We start from the raw sequence: 10,292 nt of genomic DNA, 5'->3' as shown, positions 1-10,292 counted from the left end.
AAACAAGTAGGCCTACAGACACTTTGCGTGTCTTATCACTCTGGATTCTGAAGTTGCTGCTGTTTTTTATAGCATCTTTTTGCACAAAACTCTGGACTCTGAAGTTGCTGCTGTTTTTTGTATATAGTATTTTTTTGCACTCTGACGATACACATCTCTTGTATTATTGCACTTCACACATCATATACAATTTCTTTGCTGACTGTTACATTCTTGTGTTTTTGTCTTGTGATTTTGCCTATTGATATTGTTGTTATTTATTGTTTAGTGTTAAAAATGTCCTTATCTATTGCACTTTTTGTCTTATCTGTTGCGCTTTTTCTTCTTCACTGTGGGATAGACAGAAATGCTATTTCAATTCCTCTGCATGTCTAGAATGTGAAGAAATTGACAATAAAGCTGATTTTGACTTTGACTTTGACTAAAAAAGTAGCGACTTTTTAACTCGTGGGTCCCAAAGCCAGACTAGTTAAGAACCACTGGTGTAGTTAATATAGTGATGGTTTATCTTCTAACTTGTCATACTGTAGCAGTCCATTAAGTCATGTTTCATCTTTTAACTTGGTTTAGCAGTGTGTTCCACCTTGAACAGTGTCCTGTGATAAAATGTTGACAAATAACTTAACATTTATACAGGTCATAGATCATCATGTCAGACACAGAAGAAGTTGAATATGAGTAAGTGATCAGATGTATGCCTGTTGACATGACATTCAAAATCTGAACAATAGTTTACATCATACTGTAAATATCTAACTTTAACAGCAACGTCAAACTTTTTTCTAATTTGTTTTTTTCAGGGAACAGGAACGTAAGTAAAACGACAACAGACAAACCCTAACACATGGAGTTTCCCGTAAATTGCATTGTGATGCAAGATATGAAACATTAATCATTTACACTGGAGCTGGCTCATGTATCTCATCACATCCAGCTAACGTTGATTGTGTTGATTGTGACATTGATATTTCTGCTTCATTTGTGATCTTACACATTTTTCATTGTTTTTCTTTTATGCTGTGAATGGTGACTCATGTTAAAATGAGGGTTGTGTTAACTTCTGAGGAAGGGTGCAAGTGCAAGTGCATTCTTTTAACAGCAATATGAGTCATTCACCCAACTGTATCTCACTTTTCCTCACAGACAACTTTGCATGCTTCTTTTCATGCTTTTTTTCTCACAGTCAACTTTGCATGCTTCTTTTTAAATATGAATCTATTGTCTTTGAGATTCTACTATGCTACTACTTTGAGAATCTACTATTAGGGAGTGTTTGGTTGCCAGGATGTTACCTATTACTGGCCTTTAGTACCCTGGAAATCGAGAGTTCTGAGTGTATCTGATATAGGCGGGCCAGAGGCAGGGATAAAAATGGGTCGTAGTGTTATCCAATTGCGTGCAGTGAAATTTTTAAATGCATGCTTGGTGCCGCCCCATTTTCATTACTCGTAGCCAGACCCTTAATCTTTCAGATTTGGGTCTGGATTTCCAGGCTAGGTCTTTAGAGCTTTTTTGTTTTTGTGGAGGACCTTGCCACAACAGCGCTCTTTTAAAACATTGTGTGATGCTGTATATACTACATACACAATGTGCAGTATTTAGGGATGGGCAAAGCGAGGCTTTGTGAAACACTGAAACATTCGAAGCGAGGCTTCGAAACAATTCCAACACCAGAGCTGTTTATGGTGAAACAAAGCTGTCAAATGCTTCGTATCGATGATACAGTGTGTTCAAGACCGCGGCTCACAGTGTTACCTATGTTTATAGTATTAGTCAAAAGCTAAGCAGTGATGTCCTTGGTCAATAACTGGATGGAAGACCACATCAAGTGACAATAAAATTAAGCTTATTGCTGCCGCTAGTGTTCTCTAAATCATTTTCTTCTCATAAAAACTATTGATGTTGCAATGTGTTTGTTTTTTGACCATTCTGAGAGTTTAGTTGTTAACTGTGTGGTTAACGATAAAGCAAGAAGCTGACCATATTAAGAGATATTATCTGAAACAATACCTTACAAACCAAACGGGGAGCGAACAACATTTGAGCAGCAAATTGTTGACTGGAGGACGACCTTATCTGTGGACTAGCGGAGTCAGTGCCAAAGCAACCTCTGCTCCTGGAATTACTAGTTGAGCTTCTGCTCTGAGTCTCTATTTCAGTCCTAGCACACACTCTGTGATCAGCACTGGGCATTTAATCTCTCTCTCTCTCTTTCTCTTTCTCTCTCTCTCTCTCTGTCTCTCTCTCTCTGTCTCTCTCTCTTCCTTTGGCCTTCTCTTGTTCACCACCACCTCTTGTTCACCACAGCAAACACAATCAGGCCTCTGTTTGGACAGAGACCTTGAATGGGGCTGCCAGAGCGGATGGGAAGAGATGGCTGCTTTATAGCACAAAGCCACGGTCATTATCCTGCCCTTCAGGCCTCTGAGTGGGCAATGGTGACAGGTTGGGTTACTCCACCCCATCCCACACACACACACATGGGGGTGCTGTGGGAGCCCCAGCCCCAACGTTTTTTTTTTTTTAATTCTTCAAAAATAATTATTTTAGCATTTAATTTTAAAGACAGTCTATGGGCTACCTTTCTGAAGAAAATAATAATTAAGTCACTGTACCACTGTTGCATGTCACAACACAACAAACTGACATCATTCTGTTACCTGATATTAACAACTGTGCTCAATGTGTTTGGCCCTCTCAGAGAAACAGTCACTGCTGGACTGAGGCCTTGTTTCTACTGTGTGTGTCTGGACGCTAACCTCATCTGCTTTGGCTCTGAACAGAGGAGCAAGAGGAGGTGGAGGAGGAGGTAGAGCAGGAGGAGCAACAGCAGGAGGAGGAGGAGGAGAAGGAGGTGGTGGAGGAGGAGGAAGGTATCAATCATTGCTAAAGCTGACGCTAATCTCTTTCATCTGCTATTGTGTTGATGGATATGCATAGACAAATACAAAAGTATGTGGCTGCAAGCAATGCTTTGAAACCACATGAGCCCTGCCTGTCTACAAAGCCTGTTTTATTACTTCTATATCGGGTTCTAACACATGCGTAACTCGTATTGCCAACGTATTGCCTGCAGCCAAATATATGTGTTTGTATGTCTGCATATTACTGATAATTGCAGCCTTTCTAAATCATACCCCTTCAGATTATTCAGAAGGAATTGGTCTCTGCCAGTGCCACATCCATTCCACAGGTTGCCTCTATGTGCAGACTGTATTGCAATGCATATGAATTAAACTGCAGAATATACAATGCCAGTGCAGATCATGAGATGCTCCCATCAACAGATCAAAAGGGTCCCCCCACACACACACACACACACAAATCAATCCCTTTAAGGTGGGCTGGACTTGTTAGGTTGGTTTTCTGGAATGGTTTGTTTGTGGTGATGTGTGGAGTGGTGGAGTCTAGAGAGATGCTGGAACAGGGAAAGTAACACCAGGCCATGACATGCCCCTTTGCAGGACACCCACTCAGAAATACTTCAGCAAAGAAAAGAAACAAAGAAACATGGACACATCCATCTAAGCTCTAAACTAAAGGCATGTCTTTTCACAGACAAGAGATATGGCAATACTAAAAAAGGGTGGAGATATAATTTGAAGATCTGTTCGGCTTATAAGGGATTGGTCTAAGATTTTTGTTTCCCATTTATTTATTTATTTTTATCACAATTTAGTGTGGATTAAAGGAGAATTCCGGTGTGATATTGACCTAAAGTGTGTTACATGATACCGAGTGTGAACGTATGTATCATAGCTCATCTCGGCTTGTCCCCTGCACTCCGAAATCTGGCGCTTGTTAGCCGATGCTACCAACAGCTTTTTCAATGGGGGTGCCTCGGGCATCGGCCTAGCCGTGCAAATAAATCACTGTTTTACACAATTGACCTCTCCAGAATAAGTCCCGCCTCCTAACTTCCGTATCCATCCAACCTTCGGTCGTCAAATGTCTATGGGAAATAACATGGCGTTTTGAAAGATCGTACCTGTCAAACTCTGTAGGTGACAAACAGAGGCGCACCTTGTCAACAGGCAAACCAAGCAACTGCTTGGAGCCCCGAGCGGCTAGGGGGCCCCCAACCTGGTCTCAGCGCGTTTGCCGGTGGGTCAAGCGAGAATTTCGTCCATAGAGATTGAATGATGTATTTTGCGTGCTCCTGCCCTGTTGTACAAACAGTACGTGCATATGTAGGCCCTATGCTATGGCCTTATGAACAGCGGATCTGTGTTCAAAAAAGTTCAAAGAATCCACACATATTTAGGCAACTGTGGTAAACGTCAATCGAGGGTGCAGTGATGACGGATTAACATCGGATTTTGGCATTTAGCCTACTCAATGAAGTTATAGTAGGCTAATGTTAATTGGCAGAAAGATTGAACATGGTTTGCTACATCTATATGACAGTAAACTTCAGCTAGCTAGCGGTAGTTACAACTAGTTAAGCAAGGAGATGGTTAACGTTATGTTTGTATTAGGGCTGTCAGCCATAACATGTTAATCGCGATGCAGTAAGGACCAAGCATACGTGTTAATTTGTTAGAACCCGATTGACGCAAAGTGCGTCAAAAAACACACCCTTTCTTCTTTGTTACATTGCTCCGGAACTGTTCATTGCAGCGAGATAAAACTTTTATTGCGTGACAGAGCAGAAGTGGGGCTTTCCAACGAGACTACGCACTTGTCTGTACGATCACCTGCTCACCCATTACTCTCGTTTGAATTACTCGCAAACCCGTGATCGCATAGATATGGCAAGCATATCAGATGAAAGAGGAGACACAGGGCTACCCATTGGTACCATGAATATCGGTCCTTTTGGCTCATAAAAACAGACAAAGTAACTGCAAAATAATAACGCCATGTACACAAACCAACACTGCACACCCATTACTCTCGTTTGAATTACTAGCGGACCCGTGATCTGATAGATATGCCACGCACGTCAGATGAAAGAGGAGACACAGAGCTATCATTTGATATCAAGTCAACATCCTTCTGGGTTATACAACAGACGAAGTGACAGCAAAATAATAACTTCATATACCTGGACTTACCCCACGTTTACGGATTTTTGTCTGTTTTTGTGGCAAAGCATGTTTATAATCCAACGCTATTGTGTGTTTCTCTATGGCAAAGCATCTTCATAATCTGGTTTTGAAATCCTAGCAAATTCCTGCATGGCATCCAATTCAAGGCTACAATTGCATCCCAATTTGTTCAACAAAGAAACCCCTTTTTTGCCTCTTTGTTCATGGCAATGCAGTAAAAAGATGTAGAGAATCATTATGAGTGCATACACCATGCACTCAAAATGATATTTTGTCAAAAAATAAGAATAACGCTTTTTGTATTTTTTTATTATTTAACATAATAACCTAATGGTGATATAACATAATAGTGATAAAACTTGTCGGTAGGGCCCCCTAAGTTGGATGGATACGGAAGTTACGGAGGCGGGACTTATTCTGGAGAGGTCTATTGCAGTTGCTACTGGAAGCAACTGGAATCCATGCATTTCCACAGAATTATTTTTGGAATCTGATCCCTTATCATACCTGTTCATTCGTACTCGTCGCTCGACTTATCATGACTAAATTCAAGATGGCTGCGAACGGTAAACTTCCTGAAGGTACTGTCTGTATAAATCGTCTTGTAAATAAACTACCAGTGCTTATTCAAAGTTCTCAATATCTCGTTTTAAATGTCAGGGCCCTCGGAAGTCTACCAATGAAGTGTGGAGATACTTTGAGCCTCGTAAATGGTGTAAAACAGTGATTTATGTGCATGGCTAGGCCGATGCCCGAGGCACCCCCATTGAAAAAGCTGTTGGTAGCATCGGCTAACTAGTGCCAGATTTCGGAGTGCAAGGGTCAGGGTTATGTTTAGAGTTAGCTGCCTTGAAGTCGACTGTGACAGCGCCGCCTTGAAGTCGACGATGGGGGCCCAAAAGACCATCAAGCTCCGTCTTCACTTCCATCCGTTGCTTACTACAATTACTACAGAGGCCAAGTAAGACTTCTTCTCTGTCCTTATAGAAAAACTCTATTTTTCACATAGATCTCTGTTTCTCGAGGTCACTGAGTACTGTTTGTACGGAAACCAAAAACTTCAGTACAGTGCCACACTCTGGGGGCATTATTTAAAGATGCCCCCACAGTATCACACAGGAATGCTCAATCAGATCAGTGCATGTCCTCCTGCCTGTGTCTTCAAAATCTGAATAGTCAAGGATCTAAGGGGTGATTGTCTAGTTGCAATAGACTGATGTGTTAGAGACATTAAGATAATGTCTTCATGATAATAAAATACAAATTCAGACCTTAGGCTCTGTAAATATAAGATAATAACTTCATGATAACAAAATACAAATTCAGACCTTAGGCTCTGTAAGCTGAGACAATCATGGCACTGGTTGTGTAAATAGCACTACATAAATCAGTACAATTGATACAATACTGACAAATAAAGTACAGTTTAGTAGAGCAAAGCAGAGCTTGGCAGCATTTTTTCAGATCCTTATCTCATGTTATGTAATACCTCACCTGAGGCCTGACATTTTGTAATGGAGGATCCAGATACCGGCAATCTGAGTCAGATGAGCTACTGAGATAGCCACTCCTTGAGATCTGCAGGCGCCCTGTTGCACCATCTCTGCCAGACTAAGTACCATAGGCCTGGGCCCTCCTCAGAGGCCTACCCGCCCGCAGGCACTCTTTCAGGCTCTGTGTCGTTTCACTTTTATCAACCAAAAAATGCTGTCATGTCAGACTAGAATAACAAGCTTTCTCTAGTTGATCTCATATGACAAGATGCATTTTCTATATAATGTTCTAATGCCATAAATATAAGGACAGATTTATATCATATTTAGACCATGATCTGATGATCATTTGGTATGTAGTGAAAAATATTTGGAACTTGTCGTATGTCCTTTTTCCCATCCACAACCAGAACAATAACCTGCTTATTTGTTCCCAAAGGAAAATATATTTTCTTGAAAAACTAGTATGGAGATCTTAAGTTGAACGTAAATTAGACTTGGGGTGAGTCAAGAGGTGGCCATTTAACCAGGAGTTGAAATTAAGAAATATTTTAAAAAGTCCAAAATCACATATTGCTGTTAAATTGAGTTCAATTATTTAAAGGAAAAATCGGCTAGGCAAAGGACAAATCTCTTCTAAAATTTCCGTATCCTCTGGCAGGCGCGCGGGAACCTATTTTTGACCAGGGGTGCTGAATAACAAAAATAATGGATGTCCGACGATTTCTCCCCTCCTGGACATGTTTCGGATTTTGACTGCTAAATAAGTCATTTTAGTGCGGTGTGCGGGTGATAGAGAGAAGTTTTAGAAAAGTCCTGGGCAGTTACAAATTCCAATGTTCCGCGACAGCAATCCGAAGCCACCTCGCCCACCCTAACCCCACAGAAGTGCACTTGACATCATTAGCCTATTTCAATTCAATTACTTTTCTGATCGTCAAAACCACACCAGAGATGTTTGGCTTTAAATATAGGCTAATAATCAGGCTGCAATGATCTCGCAAATAATTTCTGAATAGCCTAAAGTGTGTCGTCTCCACAGCAAGTGTCCTAACTAGATGTACCGCAGAGCGGTACAAAATATGACCGCCGCCCAGTCCAGCACATTTTTTCCACAAAAAGAAAATCACGCTGAAAGGCCTATATGATTCTAACTGTCTCACTAAATTGCATTATCCACACTCAATTCTCACTGGTATCTGCTAGACAACAAGTCCCAAAACATGATTAGTTCATAGATTTCACATGTAAAATTCATTTTATACAACCCCACCTCCATCTTGCCTGTTCATAATTCTGAGAAATTCTTGATTGTTTGTGTTATGTTTATGTTATGTGTGTGGGTGTGTGTGTGTGTGAGTGTGTGTGTGTGTGTGTGTGCGTGCTTGTGTGTGTGCCTGCGTATGTGCCTGTGCATGGAAGCGTACATATGTCTACTGTGTGAGTATATGTCATACGTATGATTACTGTGAATGTGTGTGTGTGCGTGTGTATCTGTTTGTGCACATGTGTGCACATGAAATGGGTTAACATGACCCCTGGAGGCAAATATACGGAAAAAAAATGGTCATCCTAGGCCCTACAGTTCTCAAGATATTCACAGAGAACTGTGTCTGGCCTACCCTCCTTTCGGGGGGTCCAGTCCAGCGGGGGGGCTACAGATCAAAACGAAAAATGACAGTTCCATGCTATCCATGTTGGGGTACATGCCCACCAAGTTTTGTGTACCCCGGTCTTTCAGTGTCCCGGGAATCCTTGTTGGTGTACGTCACTAAATGTACACATAAATTATTTTATTGTAAGGCCCCCCATGAACGAAAGTACACAAAACTTGGCATGCATTCGGAGTCATAATGATCCTACACTTTCAATTTCGTGCAGTTTTGACCATGTCAGCCAGAGATATTGTGATGAAAACACCAAAATTTTTGCTTTTTAATTTTTAACTAGGTGGCGCTATAAATGAAATAAGTGGTAATGGGATGGGTTGACATGGCCCCTTGAGATCAACATACAAAAAAAAGGTGGACCTCCTAGGCCCTACGGTTCTCGAGATATTCACAGAAAACTGTCTCCGGCCACCTACAGGCCAGTTGGTGTATAGTAACATAAATTAATTTATTGTGTGGCCCCCCATGAACGGAATTCCACGAAACTTGGCGTGCATTCAGAGGGTGTCATAATGATCCTACACTTCCAATTTCGTGCAGTTTTGACTATGTTAGGTCACAGATACCTGCGATTACAACACCTCATTTTTACTTTTTTGTGTTTAACTAGGTGGCGCTATACATGAAATGAGTGGTTATGGAATGGGTTGACATGGCCACTTGAGATCAACTTACAAAAAAAAAATGGTCCTCCTAAACCTTACGGTTCTCGAGATATTCACAGAAAACTGTGTCTGCCCTATCCTCCTTTCAGGGGGTGCAGTCCAGCGGGGGGGCTACAGATCAAAACGAAAAACGATGGTTCCATGCTATCCATATGGGGTTACATGCCCACCAAGTTTCGTCTACCCCGGTCTTTCAGTGTCCCGGGACTCATTGACGGAAATTTGGACATGCGAAAAAAAACAAAAAAAACAACAACAAAAAAAAAATCTGACTAAACCTATATGACCGCCGCTTCGCTGCGCGGCGGTCATAATAATTTATAGTGAAATGATTTTACTTAGGGTGACCAGACGTCCTCTTTTGCCCGGACATGTCCTCTTTTTGAAACCTAAAAATGTGTCCGGGCGGAATTTCAAAGTCGTCCGGGATTTTGTTTATTTTAGCCTCAAACGTGTTTACAGCGAATTAGCATTTTCATTCATGTTTCATTCATGGATAGCCTATATATCTATGTCTTTCATTCACATACTAGTCACGCCCTCTCCCTACAGTTCGCTTTGCATTGAGTGGAAAGTGTTGAGTCTGACCTTATAGCTACCGTCATTGGTAATCTCAAACATTTAATTGGTCAGTCAGTCACCTCAATAGCGCAAACTTCCTTGTTTAGTGTAAGTTCACTGACGAATTAAAACGTTTCCAACGTTGCAGGTTAGGCACTCCACATAAAGCTGAGTGCCTAACCTGCAAAGCAGGCACTTGTCGGTCGCAAATAAAGGTGCCAACGACCGACCTACAGGTAGGCTACACAATATTCAGCAAAGCATCGAACGGCAGCGAGGGGTGAGAGCTCATCAGCTAAAGTGACAGAGTTTTTCGACCTTTTAACATTACGTCTCCAAAAACTTTTGATGGCACATCAAATCATAACCATAGACTGTAAAAAATATAACATGACGAACACTTCTGCCATTGTCTGAGCGGCCTTCTCTGGACGATTGCCGACCTTTCTAGCTTTGGGTAGGAAACTGCACTTTGGTTATCCCTTTAAACTGCCTTTAAGGGATAGCCTGCACACTGACAACAGCAGATGTCAATAATCCTCTATCTAGGCTACTGTAGCCTATATGCAGGTGAATTAAATATGTTGGCATAACATAAGGGAAAGATGTATAGGCCTATTTCTTTACAAAAAAATATCTAATAATAATGGATTGAAAAGAGGTAGGCTAAGCCTAATAATAGACCAGACATGATTGAATAGATATAAGAAAATGGACAACATATCCACATCAGTCCCCATCAACACAACTGTTTTCACAGGTCAGGATTATTAAGATCTAAAACAGATTGTTAAAAATTATAGAGCTAGGCTACTGTAAAAGATGCAGTTTGTATTTTCAGAAACACCTTGG

Source organism: Alosa pseudoharengus, unplaced genomic scaffold (genome assembly GCF_046254945.1).
Source record: "Alosa pseudoharengus isolate Yale_2024_CS ecotype anadromous, Long Island Sound unplaced genomic scaffold, YU_APseudo_1.1 YU_APseudo_1.1_scf_5, whole genome shotgun sequence".
Taxonomy (NCBI): domain Eukaryota; kingdom Metazoa; phylum Chordata; class Actinopteri; order Clupeiformes; family Clupeidae; genus Alosa; species Alosa pseudoharengus.
Note: the sequence above shows the minus strand (reverse complement) of the source record.